Consider the following 26,143-nt stretch of genomic DNA (forward strand, 5'->3'; position numbering starts at 1 on the left):
GAAATTTTGATGGAATTTATATTGAATTAGATGTTGTATTTATTATTAACTGTTATTAAGTATTATCAATTATAAAAATGTTTTAAAAAATGTTTTTAATAATATGATGGTAAAATAAAGTGGGTTTAAATGTCAAATGTCTCTCTCTCTCTCTCTCTCACACACACACACACACACACACACACACACACACACACACACACTAGATGGCTGTGTTGCTCCGATTGAGCGGCGGGTGATGTGTGACGTCACGCAAACATGGCGGCACACAGGCAGAACTAAACGGCTAACAATAAACGACCATAAACATTCGTTTTTTAAGCAGCACTTTTAACACAATGTATAATTGAGTCCAAGTTCCCACCTTACACGATCATGGAATCTGTTTAGTGAACGTTGGTGAAAACAAACATGTTAAACACGGTAAATTATCCTTTCAGTTGGTAGTTGTACAATTGGCTAAATAGCATTGCCTTTGTGTTTCTGTGTGGATAGTCGAGAGAGACGGAGAAATCAAGTGGAAATATCCCACATCGGACTGTACATCCTATAAAGTACGTACTTCATCATAACCAGCGCAAAAGTTCGCACTAGAAGTATGCGAGTTGATATTTAGGCTAATCAATCTCACCAACATAAACGTTTCTGTACAAGCAGGAATAACTTGAGGTTTATTCACTGAAATCTGCGCGACACTTTATTGTACAGATGGAGTTTATTAAAGAAGAGAGAGTGGACGTGAGTGATCAAGAACCCTGCAGAGTGAAACATGAAGATACTGAGCAACAAATAGGTTTGTGTCCATTCTTGATTCTTCATGAATCACTGCTGAGGAACATAGTGCAACACAGCCTCATGCAGTTATAGTGAGTTTGCAAGTAGACCTTAAAATACATCCACAGGTACACCTCCAGTTGACTCCAATTAGCCTGTCAGAAGCTAATTGACTAATTGCCTAAAGGTTTGACATCATTTTCTGGAGTTTTCCAAGCTGCTTAAAAGCACAGTTAACTTAGTGTATGTAAAGTTCTGACCCACTGGAATTGTGATATAGTCAATTAAAAGTGAAACAATCTGTCTGTAAACAATTGTTGGAAAAATTACTCATGTCTTGCACAAAGTAGATGTCCTAAAAGACTTGCCAAAACTATAGTTTACTAATATGAAATCAGTGGAGTGGTTAAAAAAATGAGTTATGACTTAAGTGTATGTAAACATCTGACTTCAACTGTACATATGCAAATTCACATATTTAATTCAATAACTGTACATACCCCAACCTTGCACATATATTACCACTTGCACATGTACATACACCATTCTGTTAAATGTCCTATTATTTGTGTCTATTTATACTCTTACCTTGTTTTATATTCTGTGTCTCACTGTAATGTACTGTGTGCACTTGTTTCTACTATCACCAAAACAAATGTATGTGAGAACACTTGGCAGTAAAGCTCATTCTGATTCTGATTATACTATGTGCGACATCATTTAAAAATGTATTGGTTTCTTTAGGGTGATGTCACGGTGTTTAACGTACTGTTCCAGCCACAGAAGTAATGCAAATAGACCTTTTTCACAGCAGTTCCATCATTGATTTTTAACGGGAATGACAATGAGGCTGTGAGAGATAGACGTACAATCTCTTTAATGTGCTGTATTGCAGTTTAAAATGTTTTTGGATCGTTCTGCAGACAAAACATTGAAAGATATCTTTCCAAGAACATTTAGAGACAAAAAAATCTGGAATCTAGGAGCTTAATACAGCTTTATACTGTGCGTGCCACTGAAGAGACTGTATGTCTATCCCTCACAGCCTCATTTTCATTCGCATTCAAAATTAAAGATGGCGCTACTTTGAATAAGGTCTATAATGCAGGTTCTTCTCTTTGACAGCTATTTTTGTACTTTGTGTCATAACCTTAGTTAGTTATCAGTAGTTTTTAAAGCATTCTGAAGCTGTAATTACATCATTTAACAGAACAAATTCTTCCATAAGCCATAACAACAATTCAGCAAAGTGCTGTGCATCTAACATCTCCCCGGGGCAAACTTTTAGGAAAACTTCTGACCAGCTGCTAAACACTTTCTTACACCTTGTCCTAAGCAGACGCAATGCGATAAGATTCCAGCGAAATGCAATCGGTCTGTCCACACCGTGTGATGCGACACCGCAATATTAATACACTAAAATGAGGATAATTGACAATAAAATGTAGAAAACAGAGCAATTACAGATGAAACAGTCTGTTTATTGAACGCAACTCATTTTCTCACTGAAGCTCCATATGGACATTTGCTTTCTATGGCAAATACGGCGAGGATAAATACATAATCACACACATACACAGAGCAAAGTTACTTTATGAATCGCATCCTTATTAAGTCTGTTACGATTGTTTATGTTCACGCGGTACTCCTGTTGTTATTTTGCCGATCTCCATGTAACAGGGAAGCGGAGTGAAAGTCTTCCCTCTGCCATTATTAATCTGAACTGGTGTGTGTGTGTATGTGTGTGACAGAGTGCCGACTGAAAAAAGTGAGACTTTAAGCACAACATTCGGTAGGTGTGTGACACCATCGGCCAAAATCAAGTTGTTGTGAACTGGCTAGTGAGATGCCGACTTTAATATACTGCAAAAAGAATCATTTTAGATCCATTTGGTGACTGCGCTGGCAGGCGCGATGTCACAGAAATAGAACCATTTCACCAATTCTATTCAGTAATTTAAATAGTAACATTAATACAGTTAATAATGACAATAAAATAAAATACAACAACATAAAATAAAAACAGAAAAGATCAGACACCATTTTTTATGCTATTCTTCACACTTTTCAGTCCTCATGCTGTGCCCAGGTGTAGCCTACTTCTCTAAAGATCAAATTTTTATGGCAAACTCTACTTGGGCTGATGTTTTGTGTTTGTCACATAATATTTAGTATGGATATTATGTGAATAGAGACTCAGGGCTTGTTTCTCCCCTCAACTGTGTTCATGTTCATTGTATTTTCTGACTTTTTGCCATTGACATGCAAGTTTCAGCTTTACAGGTCACATACAGAGGTTGCTCTACAAAAATCTCCTGGCCATTTAGAGGCAATTTTGAAATCCCGGCCGGACGCTTTGTTCAGGTCCAAAAAAGAGGACTTTGGTCACTCTGTAATAGATTGTCACATAATAATACATGCCATAATAAATGACTTCTATTACCAATAATTTGTTTTATTTTTTTACATGAAAATAATAGTTAACTAAATGCTATGAAACTGAGAAATCAAATAGTTATGAATGATGGGAATTATTTCTCTCACTGCTCCCAATAATGCACAGATAATGAAAAGCTAAATAAACATATTCAGAACAGAAAAAAATCCCTCAAAAGGCAATAACTTTTTGAATTATTTTATTTTGGGAAAATATGCTGTTATGTTGTCTATTAACAACAAAGTGTCTAAACATTGTTTGTTTCATAGAATAGAATGTTGTTCTTATATCAATTTGTACGAATTGTAAAAGTAAACAAACTGTGGTTGGTCGCTTTACATAACCATCAGACAATCTCTTTTTATCGTGAGCTGTAATAAGCTGCCTGTAGATGCCGGTAATGCACCATTTTAGAATGTAATCTGCCTTTACAAAGAAGAAGAAAGACGCTGCCTGATTCAGAGCAGCAGTCAGAATACGCTTTAAATTTGTAGACGTTTTTGCCGGTAGAAGTTTGGCTTCTACGCAATAAAGAAGGCTATTAGACCATATAATCTGACCAAAACATAATGTAGTGTTTGGTCGTGCTACACCGCTAATTGCTGGGAAAAAGTAGTTCACTACTGGAAAAGCTACACTGTTTTAAACACAGCTGAGCTACTGTCAAGCTACTGAAAAATTTAGTTAAGTTAGTAGCGTTGCTACTTATAGTTAGCTACACCCCAACACTGCCTTTCATCATGTGTTGCAGCACTGTGTCTAGTTAGGATACAGCGTTACTGCCATTGGTCCACGTCTTCCGTAGTTGTGACCTAGAGCTCCACCTACTTTGAGGCTGACAGCTAATTCTGTTTACATTCTTCAGTTGGTCAAAATCAGTCAATATGAACACACTGGTGTGCATAGTTATTAGCAATCTGGTGCAAATTTACCTACATCTGTAGGATCATTCACGTAGAGACATTTTACAAGAAAATGTCATGTGATTTTTATTTTATTATTATTATTTTATTAGTCTACAAAAGGAATCAAATCTACTCAAATACTCTCAAGTGCCCATTCTCTGATGTGCCATAAAGGCGAAAGCCATTCACACATCTGTTATTGGAGAACATTGTTATTGGAGAAGACAGTATTTCAACTTAGCATGTTTCCTAATTCTCTAATGACATATTATGATCATTTTATGATTTAGTACAGTAAAAATATTACATATAGCACCTTTAAGGTCAATATTAGGTCAGAAATGGCAAAAAAGAAACTGCTTTCTCTAGAAACTCGTCAGCCAATCATTGTTTTGAGGAATGAAGGCTATACAATGCTTGAAATTGCCAAAAAAATGAAGATTTCATACAAAGGTGTACATGACAGTCTTCAAAGACAAAGGACAACTGGCTCTGACAAGGACAGAAGGAGATGTGGAACTGTACAAGAGGATAAGTACATCAGAGTCTCTAGTTTGAGAAATAGACACCTCACATGTCCTCAGCTGACAGCTTCATTGAATTCTACCCGCTCAACACCAGTTTCATGTACAACAGTAAAGAGAAGACTCAGGGGTGCAGGCCTTATGGGAAGAATTGCAAAGAAAAAGCCACTTTTGAAACGGAAAACAAAAAGAAAAGGTTAGAGTGGGCAAAGAAACACAGACATTGGACAACAGATAATTGGAAAAGAGTGTTCTGGATCTTAACCCCATTGAGCTTTTGTGGGATCAGCTAGACTGTGAGGTGCGTGAGAAGTGCCCGACAAGACAGACACATCTATGACAAGAGCTGCAGGAAGTGTGGGGTGAAATGTCACCTGAGTATCTGGACAAACTGACAGCTAGAATGCCAAGGATCTGCAAAGCTGTCATTGCTGCATGTGGAGGATTTTTTTATGAAAACTTTTTGAAATAGTTTAAGAAACACTTTATTAATGTCCTGACTATATATTGTGATCAGCTGAATGCCACTTTGGTGAATAAAAGTACCAATTTCCTTCCATAAGAGCAAAATCTGTACATTATTCCAAACCTTTGGCCACCAGTGTATATATAAATTATAAATTATATACAGCTCTGGAAAAAATTTAAGAGACCACTGCAAAATGATCAGTTTCTCTGGATTTACTATTTATAGGTACTGTATGTGTTTGAGTAAAATGAACATTTTTGTTTTACTCTATAAAGTACTGACAACATTTCTTCCAAACTTCAAATAAAAAAATTGTCATTTAAAGCATTTATTTGCAGAAAATGACAACTGGTCAAAATAACAGAAAAGATGCAGTGTTATCAGACCTTGCATAATGCAAAGAATACAAGTTCATATTCATTTATAAACAACACAATACTAGTGATTTAACTTAGGAAGAGTTCAGAAATCAGTATTTGGTGGAATAACCCTGATTTTCAATCACAGCTTTCATGTGTCTTGGCATGCTCTCTACCAGTCTTTCACATTGCTGGTGGGTGACTTTATGCCACTCCTGGCGCAAAAATTCAGCAGGAATGAACAGTGATAATTCATTTTGTGTACAAACATAAGACTTATAATAAACATTTTGCAATGGCAACGAAGCATAAACTTTCTCACAGTAGGAAAGGTCAATTTTCTCAAACACAGCCTTTGATCTGTGTGTGTGTGTATGTGTACACGTGTTGGTGTGCGTGCATGTGTGTGAGAATGCTTGGTGTGTGCCAAGTATTATCGTCTCACCCTTTCATTTATGTGTGTGTGTGTGTTCCCCATCGTGGATATGTTATGGCCTCACCCCTTCATTTCTGTGTGTTCTGCATTGTGGCTGATTTTATTTCACAAATTCAATTATCTAATTAAAAAATGCTCTCTTTTATAATATCACCTTTTCATTCCTGTGTGTGTTGTGTGTGTGTAAGAGAGAGAGAGAGAGAGAGAGAGAGAGCACGTCCGTTCAGCACTGTGGATGTGTTATAGTATCACCCCTTCATTTCGCTGTGTGCGTGTGTGTGTGCGTGTGCGTGTGTGTTTGTGTGTGTGTTGCTTGTTGCATTGTGGCTAATTTATTGATTTTATTTGACAAATAAAACAGAAAATCCTCGTTTTTTCATCTCATCCACTCATTTCCTATGTGGGGTCAGATTTGACCCCAAACACAATGAGTGTGAGTATTTTTGTCACACCACCACAATCCAGCCCAATTTGTGTGTGTGTGTGTGTGTGTGTGTGTATAGATAGCAAATGTTGGAAAAGTCACCATACCTCATGCCACTGAGATGAAAGAAGCAAGTTCAAAAGGGGTAATATTTTTACCCCAACACTATATGAGGGTTAAATTGTGTGTGTAGAATAAGTGAGATATAATGTGTAGTGTTAGTGAAACTAACACTACACTGATCTGAATGAATTAAGAAACACTGATCTGAATGAACATTGTGTACATGTCATAAACTAGATTTGGTTGAAATAACATAAAAATTATTTATCACATAAAAATGGATTGTTGCTTTTTGCCATTAAACTGAAGTCACTATTATTTCTGTTCATGTCACATTTGTCACTCTTGTATTGACAAATTAACAATTTAATATGTTAATTTTAGACCTGATGGAAGCAAAAGAGGAAAATCAAGAACTGACATTGGAGGAGAAACATCTTTATGGGGAATCTCATTTCAAAACTGAAGATAGAAGTTGCTCAGAGTCTGAAACTTTCTCACAAAAAGGACGTCGAAGAACTGGAGCCCATTTGTTTTTCACCTGCCTTCAATGTAAAGAAAATTTCACATCTAAAGAACAACTTATGGGTCACTTTAAAGTTCACTCTGGAGAGAAGCCTTTCCCATGCGATCAGTGTGAAAAGAGTTTCGTTCAAAAAGAAAGCCTTAAGAATCACATGAGAGTTCACTCTGGAGAGAAGCCTTTCACATGCGATCAGTGTGGAAAGAGTTTCCGTTATAAAGTAAGCCTAAAGAATCACATGAGCATTCACTCTGGAGAGAAGCCTTTCTCGTGCGATCAGTGTGGAAAGAGTTTCATTCAAAAAGCAAGCCTGAAGAGTCACATGAGCCTTCACTCTGGAAATAGGCCTTACAAATGTGATCAGTGCGGAAAGAGTTACTTACATAAAGACAACCTTAAAGAGCATGTTAGAATTCACACTGGAGAGAAGCCTTTTGTGTGCCATCATTGTGGAAAGCATTTCACAAATAAAGCAAACCTTGAGATTCACATTAGAATTCACACTGGAGATAAGCCTTTCACATGCCTTCAGTGTGGAAAGCATTTCACAAATAAAGGAAACCTCGAGGTTCACACAAGAATTCACACGGGAGAGAAGCCTTACACATGCCCTGAGTGTGGAAAAAGTTTCATTCATAGAGCAAAGCTTGAGAATCACAGTAGAATTCACTCTGGAGAGAAGGCTTTCACATGCGATCAGTGTGGAAAGAGTTTCATTCATAGAGCAAGCCTGAAGAGTCACATGAGCATTCACTCTGGAAAGAGGCCTTACAAATGTGATCAGTGTGGAAAGAGTTACTTGCATAAAGACAACCTTAAAGAGCATGTTAGAATTCACACTGGAGAGAAGCCTTACACATGCCCTCAGTGTGGAAAGAGTTTTGCCATGAGAGGAAGCCTTAAGAGTCACGTGAGCGTTCACTCTGGAGAGAAGCCTTTCACATGCCTTCAATGTGGAAAGCATTTCACAAATAAAGCAAACATTGAGGTTCACACAAGAATTCACACTGGAGAGAAGCCTTTCACATGCCATCAGTGTGGGAAGAGTTTCATTCATAGAGCAAAGCTTAAGAATCACAGTCGAGTTCACTCTGGAGAGAAACCTTTCACATGTGATCAGTGTGGAAAGAGTTTCATTCATAGAGCAAGCCTTAAGAATCACATGAGAGTTCATTCTGGATAGAAGCCATACACATGCCCTCAGTGTGGGAAGAGTTTCACATATCGAGCAAACTATGTAGTGTAGGTCATATAAAAATGCATTGGGAGAGACAATACACCATTGTTCTTAGTATGGCAGGGATTTCTCTGGGGAAGTCTCCAAACACAACTGAAAAGGCATGCAAAAGAGAGGCCACCAATTTGTTCTTATTGTAAAGCAGAGAGAGTCTTTTTCTATCATTCCCTCAGTTAAATATGCTGGTGGTGAAATTTTTACCTCGGCCGTAGATATTAATAATGCTTTTAAAGTATTCTATCTTGATCTTTATAGTTCCATATCTTTGTCTACTGATGAAGATATTAGAAACTTTGTGGAGCAAAGCTCCTTTGAGGAGCTTGGCGAGGTAATTAAGGCCATGCCTACAGGCAAGGCTCCGGGGCCAGATGGCTTTTATTCAGGGCCGCAGCTCTTCAGATAACATTAGGTGTTTCATCAATATCATGTGGTCAATGATGAATGATCAGACTCTGGTCGCTTTTAAGATTTTGGAAATATACGGGTTCGAGAATACTTTTATTGGATGGATTAAGTTACTTTATAGACACCTGGTAGTGGCGGTACAAACAAATGGATTCATTTCAGATTATTTTACTCTGGACAGGGGCACCCGGCAGGGTTGCCCTCTTTCCCCATTATTGATCTGTCTTGCCCTGGAACCATTAGCAGCTGCGATAAGAAGGGAAGATGATTTTCCAGGGGTGGTGGCGGGAGGTATGGCGCATAATCTTTTGCTTTACGCAGATGATATTTTATTATTCGTCTCTGACCCCATTAGATCTATGCCTTTCCTCCACAGAATTATTAATTCCTAAGTTCTCAGGAAACAGAGTCAATTGGTCTAAATCCGAAGCTTTGGTTCTGACAGTGTACTGCCCTGTAACGACAGCCAGGTGCCTTCCAGTGGCCCAAACAGGGCATTAAGTATTTGGTCATTTTATTCCCAGCAAATTTGTGTGATTTGGTTAGAGTTAATTTTGACCCCTTAATAAAAAGTTTTTCGAGCGATGTGGGCAGGTGGGCTTCATTACATTTATCTATGATTGGGAAGGTTAATGTTATTAAAATGAATTGTATTCCAAGATTTTACTACCTGCTACAGTCTCTCCCTATAGATGTCCCCCTCTTTTATTTCAAGCAATTTGACAGCATAGCGAAGTCCTTCATTTGGAATGGTAAACATCCCAGATTACATTTCAGTAAGTTGCATAGGCTGATTGACCAAGGTGGGCTAGGCCTACCCAAGATTTAATTTTATTATTATGCATTCAGTCTCAGACTTTTGGCTCACTGGTCGTTTCCTCCTGAGAGAGCCCCTCCCTGGTGTTGTATTGAACAGGACATTCTTGCCCCTATTTCACCATTGCAAAGACTTTCTATCAAACTAATCAGAGTGTTTAATTCTGACATTTATTTAAATATTGCCTCAAGCTCATGGCTGAACCCAAAATTATGTATTAATAAGTCCCCTTTCTGCTGGTCAGAGTGGATTGTGAGGGAGGTTAATACACTCGGTGACCTATATGAGAGTGGAGTGATGAAATCCTTTGAAAATTTGGTTCAACATTTTGGGATTCCCAGATCTCAGTTCTTTAGGTATTTACAGCTGCGCCACCTGCTCTGTACTATTTTTGGGAGTAGCATAAAAAGTGTCAGATAATCTGGGAGTGGAGATTACTGCTTTTGGAAAAGGTCATGAGGCATCAGTGTATTACTCCCTGCTAATTCAGAGTGTGGGGGACAGAGCTTTAACTTCTATCAAGAGATTATGGGAGAAAGATTTAAACTTGGTATTGGAGGTAGGAGCGTGGGCTAGGATTCTAAAAAATGTCTGTATCTAGAGATGCAAGGGTGCGTCTTATGCAATTCAAGATTTTACATAGATTCTATTGGACCCCCTCTAGATTGTATTGGCTTGGTTTTAAAGACACACCCACCTGCTGGAGATGCCAATCAGAAGATGGAGACACAACCCATGTTTTTTGGTGGTGTGTTAAAATCCAAGAATTTTGGTTGAAGGTTCAGAGTTTTACGTGACATATTGGGCACTCAAATTTCATTTTGCCCCAGATTTTGTATTTTAGGTATATATATATATATATATATATATATATATATATATATATATATATATATATATATATATTTTTTTTTTTTTAATTATTTAATTTAATTTATTTATTTATTTTTTCTGTGTATATTTATATGTGACCACAGGGATGTTTGTTGAGGGTCAGGGTGTGGTTGGCGATTGGGGAGGGGTAATAGTGGGGGTTAAATGTTGATTCTGTGTATATATGTTTTGCTTTTCTCTGTTATCTGTGTGAATCAATAAAAATAAAAAAAATGTTAGTCAGAAAAATTAACTTTGTTATACTTTAAAGACAAGTGTTTTGGAATTGTTCTGCATGCATTTGTGTCAAGGGCTGGCAGGGGATGTCAGCGCTAAGATTCAATGAAATCGAATCTTTAAATTCATTAAAGTGTTAATGAAACTGAAATGAGAAAATAATAATAATAATAATAAAGAAAGGGTCTTTATACTGATTTTTTTTTTTTTACTGATTTTCAAATTGTTTACATTCACAATATGGATTGTATTTGATACAATATCCCTGAAAGTAAACAGATTCCCATCCCCACCCATTACATGGACCACAGACCAAATACTTTTTTCAAGACAAGCATGAATGCACAGAGACTTATTTACTAGACAGAATAAATCTGTTATTCCAAATGGGGGTTCTGTGTGGGGAAAAAGTGTGATTATACAATAACTTCCAATACAGCAAAATCTGTTGGTGAAAAGAAGATAATTTGATTGGCAATTCTGAAACAAACAAACAAAAATCACATCTTAATAGATTTTCACCCATTATATATACAGTATATATTTCCATAGGAATGCAAAACCAAAAATTATTTGCATTAGTTATAAAATATTTCAGCCATTTGATCTTCAACATACAATCTTTACACTAAAATGAATGTCTTGTTATCCACAATTCTCATAATCTTGTGTGAGTTCTGCTCTCATAACATACACTTTCACCATATTCAATTAAAATAAGTTTGGTTGATGGTCTTAACCAATTGAAACAATACTTTTACTTAATTACATTTCAAAAGAAAAAATAGTACTTTTTATTCCTTACAGTTTTATTTAAACTTGAAAAGTACACACTACACTTACTGGACTGAAGCCATCTTTTCATTGCATCTGAGAAGCGACAGACCAGAGGTCAGTCATTTCAAATGGAGTGTCGCACGGCGGCTGTGTGGAGTTCTGACCATCTGCAGAGGCGGAATTTCTAATCCAATTTGAGTGTCGGATACGTTGAAATATTTGTGCGACTAGACTGAATGTGAATTAATTCAAAACTATGAGCAGAAAGTATGAAACACTGACGGGTTTTGTCATAAACTTTATTCTACGCCTGCTACTTCTATAGACTGCACAGTTTTGAAATGATCATTCATGTTGCAAAAATATATATAAAATAGGGGTGTAACGGTTCACTTATCTCACGATTCGGTTCACGATACTGAACTCACGGTTCGGTTCATTTCACGATTCTTTAAGCCTGAATCAAGAAATGTTAAGATTGAAAGTTGTATTTTTATTATTGTTTAGTACTTTATTGACATATGCAAAACAGTTTGTTTCCTTAAAAATGAAGTTAAAAGTATTGTTCTTAAAAGTGCTAAATGATCCATCAGAGATGTACTGGGACTAAAAACAGCCCAGAACAGGGCAATGGTGACCCAAAATGGAAATATTAGCTAATATTACAGAATTATGTTAGATACATTCTGTATGCTGCTTACACACTGTCACTGATGACAAAATGTAAAATATTTTACATTAAAATTGTAACATGACTGTATGACTAGGTTGCGAATGCCACTGGGGGAGAAATATGACAGTCGTCGGAGACATAACAAAGGCGACATAAACCAATCATATTTAACAATATTAAACTTAGGTAGGACATAATACTACGTATAAACTAAATATTTACGGAAGCCTCCAATCAGGAGTAACTAAGATGAACGAATGATACATGGATTCTGTGTGCCTCTTTTTTCTTCCATGAGTGCTGCGAGGTAAGTGATGATTCTATGATAACACTGCATTGCACTGTGATATTATCGTTGTGTTATTTCTGTAGTCTAAGTAAATGAGGAACGAGACCACTTTCAGTGTTTTAACTCTATCACACAAGGCCTACCAAACAAATTCATTAGCTATTAATTTATTGCGATGCCTGATATGTAATGTAATCAATATGTAATCATAATGAAACAGTAATCGATTGTATTATACAGATGGAGTCTGTTGTGCCCAACACTGACCATAAGTAACTTTATCTCACATCTCCTGATGGAATCTGTGATAATTTACAGTGCTTTATTGTTTAGCAGGTTCTGATAATGCAGCATGATTTAAAAATAACAAGTGCAGAAATGTATATATATATTTAAGTATGCATCTATGTAGTACACCAGACATTATTGTGATTATAATGATGATTCATGATGATTAGTGTCTTGAAACAAAACAGTTTAGTGATTTATAACCCTTTAAAGTCCTCACTAAGAAAAAAGCAATGACAAAATATTTCTTTGCATTTTTTTTTATTTTCTTGGGCCAATAATAACAACAATCAATGCTTATTTATTTATTTTTTCACATAATGGTAAATTATCCAAATACATAAAAAAAATAAAATAAAAAAAAGCAATGTATAAATGTTTTCTTTGCCTTTTTTATTTCCTTGGGGCGATAATAAACCAAACCAAACAACTGAGACGTTATGTCACCCCAAGACGTAGATAAAAGTAGAAAAACTCCAGTAAAATGCTTATTCTATGACTAAATAAATCAGATTTTCTAGTCTGTTTGGTGGTGCAACAGCACAAATGTTTTTTGGGCATTAGATCCACTTTACTTCTGGTGGTATGCTACGAAGCATTGCTGGTTTGCATTCAAACACAGGAAAACATCACATATGTGACATTTCCATCTCGACACACCCTTCGGACAGAGGTTGCACCGCCCCCGCTTGTCACAGTGAAGTGGCCAATGTCCGCAGTTATCATAATGCACATCTGGTTTTCTGGTATAAAGGCCTGAAAAGTACGTGGCCTTGCAACATAATGTTTTAGTGTCCATCTATTTGTAAAGCAGAAAGAAAAAATCTAAATGACAAACAATGTACTGTAACAATGTTAATGTTAGGATACCAACATATGTCAGTCTGTTACCATGGAATTAGTAGTATTACCAGTACTAGTATTATTTCCACATATTTATTCTAGATATAATATGTATACCATATTTACAGTACTTTGAAAACATCTCAGAAATAGTGAAAATCCATAGCATCACTACCTTTACCACTAAATGACAATTGAACCGTTTGGTCGAGCATGTTTTTAGAAAATTATTTGACCCTTTTTTTTTTTTGCTGTATCAAGTTATATAATTCTCTTCAGTAAGACCTTTGAAACTATAATATGTCGAAAAAATATGCTTACCTTTGAAAATTCCACCAAAACGAGTCCTCATTTCTGGAGAGATTTTTTAATCGCCAAATTCCTGCAAGGAGGCTTATTGTCAAGGCATATGATTTAAAGACACAGTGGCGTCTAGTGGATTGTTTTTTGCATGACATACCTAAACTGAGTGGTAGAGGTGGCTCAATCAGGTTGAGTTTAACACATTCACACATTGGTAGAGCACATCAAAATGTGCTCTACCAAACAGTTGAGGAGAACGTTAAAGGGTTGTATATCTTTCATTTTCCTTCCCTGCAGGGGCTCTTTTTGGGGTCAATGAAAATTAGAACTGAGACAAACTGACATCGGTATGGACTTCTAATAACAGGAGCAACATGAGATGACAAGCATTAAACAAAATTTTATGTAATGTACAAATGAATGTACTGTATGTGTACACCAAACAAAATAGATGTCGTCAAGGCAATAAAAAATGAGGAAGAATCTGGAGAAGGATGGACCCCACAGCATGCAAGAATATTCACATCAGGTTAGTGCAATCTTGTACATTCTGTTTATGTTGAATCAAGTGATATATCTGTGTATTCATTAGTAGACATGTCATGTCCCACACGTGTAGAACAATATCTTACCTTGACATATCATAAAGCCATACTGTATAATTTAATGTCAGAGTTCTGTCAAATTGATTCATCTGAAATGTTGCCGGTGCAAAACAATGGACTGTATTGGGACAGTCCTTTTTTGTAGATAATTACAATGAAGCAAGGTTAAAGCTACCAGAAGATGTTGAACACACAGACCCTGGGACAGAGGGTTCTCCAACAGAAGTCAAATGAAGAAGAATATAAGTTTATCTTTATTTTTTCTGTGTGAGAAAATTTATGACATCCAACCAAAATTTAATAAAGTGCTTCATTAGACTGAAGAACATCCTTTTTCCTGGGGAAGATGAAGTCAAAAATTACTTCTCAAAAGCTAATCAAAGTAAAATGTAGGTTTCTATAGTTTTTTATGGGTTTAATTTTCTGTAAACAATATAAAAACATCAATATTATATTTGCATATCTCTCTCTCTGTATACAGATCACAAGAACTGCCTAGTGCACCAAACATCTTTTACTCATTTATTCCTCACTCCCAACTTAGGGTATTTGTTCACCCCGAAGTCTGTCTTGGCAAAAATGAAGCCAAATAAAATGTACGTTTCGGTTGCATTTGACTTTTTCTTCCTATAAGAAATTTATGAAATTAAATTTGCCTCTCTCTCTCTTTCTGTACAGACCATAAAACCTGTCTAGTGCACCGAAGATCTTACACACATTGGTCCCTGACTTCCAAGGTGATTTCTTCGCTAAGAAGAAACCAAAGCCAAGGAAAGCATAAGTTTCAGTTGCTATAAGTTTGTTTTTCTATAGTCAGTTTATAAACTGTCAGTTAGATTTCTCTCTCTCGTATAGTGTGCGGACCAGAAGAACTGCCTAGTGGACAGCAGATTTTTCATTCATCTCTTCTTAACTCTCAAGGTGCTGTCACCACTGAGAAGAACGCCTTGGCAAGTCCATGGAAAATGTAAGAATTTGTTAATTTGTGATTTAATTATTTATTCAACCTGTAAAATGTTCTGATATGCTTTGTTCTGCAAACCACTCCAGTCACATTTATTTATTAGAGTGAAATAACTTTAGATAATGTCCATTTGTCTGTCATTAACTTGCAACTCGATTCTTTTGAATTTGTTCACCAAAAAGATTGATTCACTGATTCGTTAAGTGATTGTTTTTGTAAAAAGAGTCTTAAAAGGAATGGTTGCCCAAAAATGAAAATTCTCTCATTATTTACTCACACTCATGCCATCCCAGATGTGTATGTCTTTCTGTAGGTCCATACAATGTAAGTAAATGGTGATGAGAAACTTGAAGGTCCAAAAAGGACATAGAGGCACCATAGAAGTAATCCATATGACTCCAGTGTTAAAATCCATGTCTTCAGAAGTGATATGATATGTGTGGGTGAGAAACAGATCAATATTTAAGTCCATTTTTACTGTAAATCTACACTTTCACATTCTGGTGTGGAAGTGACTTCCACACATTCAGCCACATACTGGTCGGGGCTGGTTAAAGGTGGAGATTTATTGTAAAAAAGGAATTAAATATTGATCTGTTTCTCATTCACACCTATCATATCGCTTCTGAAGACATAGATTTAACCACTGGAGTCATATGGATTACTTTTATGCTGCCTTTATATCCTTTTTGGACCTACTGAGTGCTGGTCACCATTCACTTGCATTGTATGGGCCTACAGAGATTAAATATTTTTCCAAAAACCTTCATTTGTGTTCTGCAGAAGAAAGAAAGTCATACACATCTGGGATGGCATGAGGGGGAGTAAATGATGAGAGAGTTTTCATTTTTCTAACCAACTATCCATTTAAACCACTGACAACATACTGAGTTGTTCATGACTGAAACAAATGTAATTATCTTTTATTAATATTTGCGTGTCTACAAATCTACCAAGAGAGCAGTGTTTAAGCATTAAAAGAGTTTTTCCCACAAATCTAAACAAAGAATATCTTTCATTTTGTGAACTGCTGTGCATGACTATGCAAAAAAGGCAACAATATGGCCCAAAAATGATTCGAAGTTCAATTTCGTCCTGATGTCATAAGTTACTTTTACTCATAATTTATCCAGCCCCTTTCTCCTGTTAAACAAGACTGCCAAACTAAAAGAATGACAAGCCATCTCCTCTCATTCAGTCGGTCAGCAGATCCTGATCTTTGCTCGTCCTGCACTCAACCCTTCTGAAGCACCCCTAAATAGTATCTAGCAATGCCTGTGTTTTAATTATTTGTAATTATTTATTTTTTAATTTTGTGTCCTTAGCTGCTGTGAGGAAAAAACATTGCTTGACATGCAACACCACCAACCAGGAGACTGAAGTTAATGTAAAGAGATGGCTTCAGTTTGCCCCTGAAAGGGATTGAGGAAGGAGGAAGTGGTTGAGGATAAAAGAAGGGCAGGACACTTTAACTCACTTGTTTAGGACAATTCTGACTAGACTCTCTCTCGCTCTCTCTCTCTCTCTCTCTCTCTCTCTCTCTCTCTCTCGCTCTCTCTCTCTCTCACAGACACACACAAACGCACATGCATACACGCACACACACAGAAACAAATGCAGCTATTAGGGTGGGGCAATAAAATAACTACTGTGATCATACAAATATATTGTTTTTTTTATCTGTTGTTTGATCCCTTTAATATGTTTAGAATGTGCATGTATGTTGCATTTATGCAAGGCTTTCCTTCTGTCCCCTCTGCAAAATGTATAACTGTGTTAATTGGAAAACACTGAATTAACTGCATTTTACCTGTTGCAGGTTTTAATTTGATTTAATTTAGTTGGTTTATTTTACTTTTAGTTTAAATCATTGTAAATATTTTGTGTATGTGCACTGAACAAAAAACACACTAAATTAACAAATTTGTAATTTGTTTAAAGGACCTGAATTTTTTTATATACAAAAATAAAACCTTTTCATGCAATGTTGTTTTGTGGTTTATTCAACGTGTATATGATTTGGGGATATTATGGCTGAGAAGAGATTCTGTGCAGAAATTGGGTTAGATGAGGCTTGGGTGTGGATCAGTTTGGGGTTTCTCATTAAAGGCTGGTGTTGATATGGTATACATAAGGCTGAGATTCGGTACTGATATTATACATGTTCCGGCCCAGTGCCGGTTATGGGCTACTGATTGGCTGAGATTTGGGCCAGTTATGGCCCATGAGTGGCCCTTGAAAATCCAGATCTGGGCCACTGTAGGGCCGTAATTCATTGCTGTATATGGGCTGAGGGAAAACAGATTATGTGGACCGGAGCTGGGCCAGACAAATTTGCTATGTGGGTATTGTTATTTACATAGGCTAAATATACCATTAATGAAATCTTGTTTTATTACGTATCATATTTCAATGGGCATATAATTTATTACAGCTGACAGTTATGTGAGAAAACAAGGTTTGAACAAGATCAAACTGAAATTCACTGCTTATTGGATAAATACAGGTAAATGTCATATTATGTGACTATGCATTACTTTACGGAGAGCTTACAACCTACTAGTTAAGTCTTGCCTTAAGAACAGGTGGTGCAACCAAATTAAGCACTGACTTAGTTACAAACTAACTTGTAGTTATTAAGCCCTTAGTGTGAATTTTACATCCCAACTTAAGTGAGACCTTACGCACAGCTGGTGCAACCCTACCCTGGTCTTAACAGCTCTTCAGAAATAGTGAGACAAGATGCCGGGTAGATACATCTAGCAAGGCTTTCCATTTTAGTTACATTAACTCTCCCAAAAATAGATAGAGCCCTTTGCATCCACTAATCATAATCGAAATTAAACGATCAATTTATTTCGATGGCGCGCACACACACACTAGAGCCTGAACAATATGGGATTTTTGAGACCGATACCGATTGCAGAGGAGGAAAATTCACCGATTACATATATGGTAGCCGATATAGTTATTTTTTGAGCTGGAATGAAAACAGACCTTTTCTATGTGGATTGTGCACTGATTTTGCACCGATATGACTATGCAAAGGTACTCATGAGGCTGCTTTCATAAACAAATATTTTTATCAATGAACACTGAGAAAATAAAGAATAAATAAAAATACAATAAATAGCTAAATAAACATCAGCACTGTATGTTCAGTATCAGTCAATGGCTGACCATTTAAATAAAGAATCAATTTAAATTAAATAAATAGCTAAATAAACATCAGTAGTACTGTTTAGTATCAGTCAAATGCTGACTATTTTAATACTGCCAGTCATTTAGGGGCAGGTTGTAAAACAAGAAGCATTTACACCTGCCGAGTCAAGAGATAAACAGCTGCAGCGGTGTTACACCGTATTCTGCTATACAAGTTCAGGGGAAACTTTTAAATATTACATTTTATAAATGCAATGACTGGAATTGTTCGCTTGAAGGGGGTACCAAACTGCGAATCCTGAACAAAACAGTTTGGTAAATATATGTTTACACATTAGCTTCCACTCAGCTGACAATGTATGAAAGTAGCTACGTGGTTAGATAGTTAGCTATAAGCTTGTTGTCATGGACAGTAAAAGATGGACGTTGTTTATTTACTTTCCTGCATTGCATCTCACCAACTAGGTAACAACGTAGCGTGAAATCAACACTCAACAGACACAATCCACCACCACACCGTTGTCTGCTGAGCTGCAAAAAGATGCTCTGCTTACCTTTCAATCTGCTACGTTACTGACTGCACTGACAAACTATAGCTGGCGAACACCAAACAGATGTGATAAACATGAGTGACATGGTTGTCTGGGACAGGGTTAATGTTATATTAGTTATATTGAAAAGGGAAAATGATGGGGTCATTGTTTATTCATTTTCCAGTATGTATTTCACAAACTATTTAGCAACTTAACATGAAGTCACCATTTAAATCTGCACTGTCTGCAGAACCTCTGTCATTTCAGCTCTGTAAACAATGGAGTCGGAGCGCACTCTGCTGGACAAACTACGTTATGACACCAATTCTAAAGCATTGTATTCTGCATTATACGTTCTGAAAAAAAGCTTTCATATCTGCACATATTGTAATACATATACGCTGATACCGATATATCTGTGAAAAGCTAATATCGGCAGATAATATCTAACACACTCACACGCGCACACTCTCACACACACTCACACATGGACACGCGCACACACTCACATACGCGCACACACTCACACACTCACACACACACTAGATGGCGGTGTTGCTCCGATTGAGTGGCGGGTGATGTGTGACGTCACGCAAACATGGCGGCACACAGGGAGAAGTAAACAGCTAACTATAAATAACCACAAACATTCGTTTTTTAAGCAGCACTTTTAACAAAATGTATAATTGAGTCCAAGTTCCCACCTTACACAATCATGGAATCTGTTTAGTGAACGTTGGTGAAAACAAACATGTTAAACACGGTAAATTATCTTTTCAGTTGGTAGTTGTACAATTGGCTAAATAGCATTGCCTTTGTGTTTCTGTGTGGATAGTCGAGAGAGACGGAGAAATCAAGTGGAAATATCCCACATTGGACTGTACATCCTATAAAGTACGTACTTCATCATAACCAGCGCAAAAGTTCGCACTAGAAGTATGCGAGTTGATATTTAGGCTAATCAATCTCACCAACATAAACGTTTCTGTACAAGCAGGAATAACTTGAGGTTTATTCACTGAAATCTGCGCGACACTTTATTGTACAGATGGAGTTTATTAAAGAAGAGAGAGTGGACGTGAGTGATCAAGAACCCTGCAGAGTGAAACATGAAGATACTGAGCAACAAATAGGTTTGTGTCCATTCTTGATTCTTCATGAATCACTGCTGAGGAACATAGTGCAACACAGCCTCATGCAGTTATAACTTGGTCACAATAGTTAGGAAAATCATAGGAGCTGTCAAATAACACAGTTGAATCATGTAGGGACAGACAGAGGAAAATGCATCTAAATCAGTGTTTCTCAATCCATTCCTGCTGGACCACTAACATAGTACATCTTGGATGTCTACTTTAACACACCTGATTGTACTGATTAGATCATTAGTAGCTTGCTCCATAATCTGGGCCTGGGGCCTGTTGCACCAGCTATACGTAAGTTAAAATTTAGGCTAGTTGTGGCGTAAATGGGCACTAAGTCACAATTTACGCACTACTACATATTTGAGCGTTGTACCATTAAACTTATGTAGGACGTAACCCTACGTATAAAATAAATATTTACGGCAGACTCCGACCAGGAGTAACTGATGGAACAAAAAAGCAGAATGATATTAAATGACATCAATGAGCTCATGTTTTGCATGGCAGTCTTCAGTTATTTCGATATATATGATGGTGTTGGCATTTACACTCGTTTACATTGACCAGAGAGCAGCAGCGGCGCCAGAGAATTGTGATTGGGGGAGCTACGGGGGGCTGGATTGTTTATAGCAGGTGCTAAAGAACTTTAACACAACAAACAATAACAAATAATAATACTACTACAGAAAAACGAGATTCAATGATCTCGGGCTAATAGGCTACATAATTGAAATGCACGTTACTAAATGTTTAGCTTTATACAGTTATACAACAACGCAAGCACAATTAATTCTGTGAATTTAGAATGAACAAATCAAATGCATACACAAAGTTTACGACAAGCACGAACAAACAATCACAATCCAAATCATATTTACCACAGAAATGATCTGTGGATTTACTGGCCAATAAGTTTTCTTTATGTACTCTTACAAAACATAATCCATCCCCCTCCTCCCAAAACACTGAACTCCCACACACACAGGTTAAATGCTGACGGTATGATCAACCTACGCAAACAAAGTCATTTAAACCAACATATCAACAAAGACTGGTGTACTGTACTCGCATGTCACACGAGAACAATTCGCCTGTTGTTGTGATTTGCAGCGAAGCGGTCAATCACTGCATTAATGTCCAATTCTTTTGTCCTTCTGGAACTGATCGCCAGCACACTCAGATTGCTGGTTCGAGCGTCTCCGCTTCTATTCCTCAGATAGGTCTTTAAACGGCGTAAGCAAGAGAAGCTCCTCTCACACGCAGCTGATGTGACGGGCAGTGTCATGGAGATGCACACAAGTTTATATAAATCAACAAAAGCATCCTTGTATGGTCTTATTAGCACCAACACGTCATGGGTGGTGTTGACGATATCCCCATTTTGTTTTTTCCTTTCAATAAGTCGCTTTGCCTGGTGAAGTTCTGCAGAGAGGTTTTCCTCTATTACCCCATAGTGTTTAGCCATTAGCAAAAGGCAATCTTTGTCCATGAATGTTTTGTGCTTGGGGTTGGGGGCTGTTGCTCCTCTCAGAATGTGACAGCTTTCAGATGAAAAACGTCCATTCAATTCACTAACCAATTGGTCGATTACTGGGAAAAAACAGTGGTTAGGATAGTCGTCTGAAGTTTCCAGTTGCTCTCTTGACCCTGTTTGGCTGTTCACCACAAACTCCCGCAGGTGGCGAGGCTGTGCATTTCTCCTCACCTGTGGTCGCTGCATTTCAATGCCCACCGAAGCACACTGGTCACTGGCACACTCCCAGATTGCATTCCACGTTTCAACATTTCATTTCTCGTTGAGGGTATCGACAACTGAACAGACCAGATTAGTGGCAGATGCCAGCTCCAAATCTGTGGCCTGTAGATGATCGGATATGGTTTTTGTGAGGCTGAATATGCTTTCCAGCATAGTGACGTGCAGAACAAACTGTCTATCAATCAATCCAATCAGTGATTTTGCTTCGGTCACCCTATGAGCATTTGACTGGTCGCTCAGAGTCGCTGAAAAAGCAGGGAGAGCTCTTTTTATTGTCCACAGTGTAGAATATTGGCAGGCCCATCGCGTGTCTGATAATCTTTTCAGTTCCACTATCTGTTTGGTGGGCTAAAGTTCTTGCTGCTTCTCGACAAATAGTTTGTGAATAACGGACCCGGAAAAAAGTTGTAGAGCATCTGCACTACTGCAAAACATTCTGCGACTGGTTTCACATTATGCACACAGTCAACTAAAACCAAGTTTAGTCTGTGTGCATAGCAATGGATGTAAAGCACATGTGGCACTTCTTGGCGAAATCTTTCCTGGACACTGTTGTTGCACCCAGACATAACTGATGCCCCGTCGTAGCACTGGGCAATGCATGTGTTTTTGTCTATGTTACACTTAGCCAATGTCTGTTTAACTCACTCGAGTAAAGACTGTGCATCTAAGCCTTATGCCAGAATAAAGTCCAAGAATTCTTCATGAATGTTGTCATTTTTTAGGTAACGCAATACAACAGATATCTGCACTTTCTTGCTTATGTCTTTGGTTTCATCAACCATTAAAGCAAAGTGCTCTCCCAGCTTAACTTCGTCGCTTACTTGCCCCCTTATCATGCTAGCCATAATGTCAATCAATTCGTTCTGAATGTCATGGTGCACATATTTAGCATTGCCAGGCCCACAAGCTAACTTTTTTGACACAGTACTGTCAAACTTTACAAGCAGGTTTAACCGTTCAAGGAAATTACCTTTGCTGGTGAATTGCTCATTTTCTCTGTGCCCTCACTGACCAGTCGTTTGACAAGCTGTAAACCGTAGTGACTCAACTACTGCTCGCATGTACTACCTGTTTTCTTGTACAGTCTTGGAATGTCCAACGTTAAGTTGTGTTAAAATCTTCGACCCACTTTTCGATCGCACCTTAAATTCACACCATGCTTCCATGGCTAGTTTATGGGAACCACTTGCATTGTGTTGGACCAGTTTCTCTGCTCCTTTTCTCCAGTTTCGAAACCCGGCATGGGTGAAGCTCTTTTCAATATGACCTGGTCCATGGTGGAAAAAATGTCTACATGCATAGCAGAAAGCAGCATCAACTGAGAGCGAGTATTCCAGCCATGAGTATTGTTTGAACCAAGAGTTGTTAAACCCCCTTGATTGAGATCCAAATTTTCGAGTCGGGTAAGACTTTAATTGAGGACGCTTCTGTCCCTCAGCTGGATCTTGGCTTAAATCCACAGGACCACCAGGTTTCTTGCCAGTGACGGCAGCTATGGCAGTGGAAGCTAACTCTTCCCCCCCCCCCCCCCACGGCCACTAATGTTACCCCCTCTTCCTCTTCTTCATCGTCCTCCTCGTCCTCATTATCCTCCATGTTTGGCATCACGATGTTCTCCACCGCGTTAGCATTCACATTGCTGGAATTAGGAATCTGTGGATCGGCAGCGACATCATCCACTCTCCCTCGTTTTTTTGGGACCACTAAAGTGGTCCATAATCAGCTAAATAGCTCACTAGAACATTACTTATAACATAACTACAAACTTATTGTTTTTCACCGAATCGATTTGACACTTCGAAACTGATAGACTAACCTTAACGTTATCACGCACACGCAATCACACTTGCAGTGATATGAACCAACCAATCAAATCACACACAGCAGCAAAGGTCAACGGTCATCATCACTTACTTAAAGCTAGGATGTGCAATCTTTTCCAGAATTTATTTTGTTATACTGGTTGAAAGTCTCTACACATCCTGATAGCAATCAATAACTTAGGTGGTCTAAATGTAAAAAAAATATATATCTTCTGTGGAAGGGACAGGACTAAAAAATGATCGACCAATCATTGCATTCGGTCTGAATGTAATGATAGGATGTCCTTCCTGTCTGTCAATCTATATTTGCATACTGCCCCGCAACTTGTCCGCACACTCTCCCCGTCTATTCAGTGGCGTGAGTTGGGGGTGGGACTATCTGACTGTTTGAACAACTGCATGCAAGGGGCGTATTCAGAAAGGTGGCGCTAGTGTTGCAGAAATTACATACTCCAGCTTTAAATGAAAAATATGATTTCATAGTTTAGTTTTGTTACATATAAGTCAGTCCAATGTCTTCATATATATATTTTTTTCCATAAATATTTTTCATCACAAAATTACTGGGGGTTTGCGGGGGGCTTAGGGAGGGCTCAGCCTTTTTCAGGGGGTGCTTAAGCCCCCGCTAGCCCCTCCCTCCCGCCGCCATTGCGAGAGAGAAAAAAAAATGTACTCTTAAGCAGCTCTTCAGCATGAAAGCATTCTAACGGTGCAGTTTTCAGGATGCTTCGCCCGGTGTCAAGTTTCAACACATTCAAAATATATATAGGATATTAAAATGAATAAATGTCTATTTTTCCAGCCTGTTGTATTAGTATTTATTTTAGATAAGGTTCCTTTATATTGTTATTTACACAGGGCAAATATACTATTTATTAAATCTACTTTTATTACGTATTGTATTTTAATGGGGATATAATTTATTACAGCTGACAGTTACGTGAGCAAACAAGGTTTGAACATCAGCTGTAACAAGATCAAATTCACGGCTTTTTAACACTTCTGTTTACAAATGTGAAGGCTGTTTATTGGCTCAGTACAGGTAAACGTCATATTATGAGACTACGCATTACTTTACAGAGAGCTTATGACCTACTAGTTAAAGGGGTCGTCGTATGCCCTTTTACAAAGTGTTTATTTTTTGGGGTGGGTTTACTACAATAGGTGTTTATGCTTTTTTTTTATTTTTTTTTTTAAAAACACATTATTTTTCACATATTATACATTTCTGCATTACCTCTCTTCCCGGTCTGTCTGAAACGCTTCTGTTTATTTCTGGTTTCTATGAAGCCCCTCCTTCTGAAAAGAGCAATGTGCTCTGATTGGTCGGGTGGACCAGAGTGTTGTGATTGGTCGACCACTTCGAGGGTGTGTCCAATATGTCATGCTCCTTACCATAACCACGAGATTCAGCTTCTCAGATGTAAACATTTACAATGGTGTCAGTTTTGCCTTATCAATTCGAGCCCGAGTCAGATAATGAGAATGTAGAAGAACAAGCGAATCGACTAGAACCACATTTACAAGCAAGACTTGAACAGGACGTTTCACAATGGTATGTTTTTATTTTGTTATTCTCTTGTACATCTCAGATGCGATGATACAAATGATTCAAAAGTAACTGCAGTTTCTGTATACACAATATCCATGTATTACACAAAATAGCTTTCACAGATGACGATACCCATCGTGGCTCGCAGGCTAAGGAGTCTAACGCACGCGCAAGTCGGAGGGTGTTCTCGAGGCCCCACGGTGCTACAGAATGTAAAGCATATTTAATTATCTTTTCATAGAATGGGTGTAGCCGAATCTTTGTCGCCAGAACTACGAACGTTGAACAGAAATTTAAAAAATTGAAAAAAGTGGGACCGCAGCTAAAAAAATATATCAACACAATTTAGCTAGCAGAGCCAAACAGCTTTGCACTTAGTCTACATTGTAGCTACAACACAATACTGTGAATCTGAACTGTCAATAAGAGAAACATTAACAAATAATAAAACATACTTACAGGTTGTGATCCAGAAACGCAACATTGTCCCGACAAAGTAGGAACTGCTTCGTCTTTCAAGGCAAGCTTTTGAGAGAAGCCGGCATTGTATTCCCCGAAGTTATGGAAGCTGTCCTCCGTAAAATGTGCAGCACACAGATAAACTTTAGGGATATAATGTGCAGGAACAGTGTTAAAAATAAATTTTAACCACTGTTCTCTACATTCTTTGTCCTTAGAAAGGCCAAAATAAGAGGGTTTGGAACCGGGGTTGAAAAAACAGCGTCTCTTTGACATGTTGACAACACACTGGCGCTTTTCCACTGCACGGTACAGCTCGGCTCGGCTCGCTTTTTTTAATACAGCAACTCAACCAGGCCTCACCTCCTTTATTTTTTGAACATGCCTTGGGCGGGAATTATTTAAATTAGTGACGTAGATGGATTCTGTGACGTAGATGGATCCCGGAAAAAAACTCAGGACGACAATGTGGTCCTTTTAGGGAG

At 37.7% G+C, this 26,143-nt stretch overlaps 1 pseudogene; it reads left to right on the plus strand.

Annotated features, from left to right (window-relative positions):
* The first annotated feature begins 257 nt into the window (after positions 1-257).
* LOC127440545 (zinc finger protein 850-like) overlaps positions 258-26,143 on the plus strand; it is a 54,200-nt pseudogene continuing 28,314 nt past the window's right edge.

This window comes from Myxocyprinus asiaticus, chromosome 5 (assembly GCF_019703515.2).
Source record: "Myxocyprinus asiaticus isolate MX2 ecotype Aquarium Trade chromosome 5, UBuf_Myxa_2, whole genome shotgun sequence".
NCBI classification, from domain to species: domain Eukaryota; kingdom Metazoa; phylum Chordata; class Actinopteri; order Cypriniformes; family Catostomidae; genus Myxocyprinus; species Myxocyprinus asiaticus.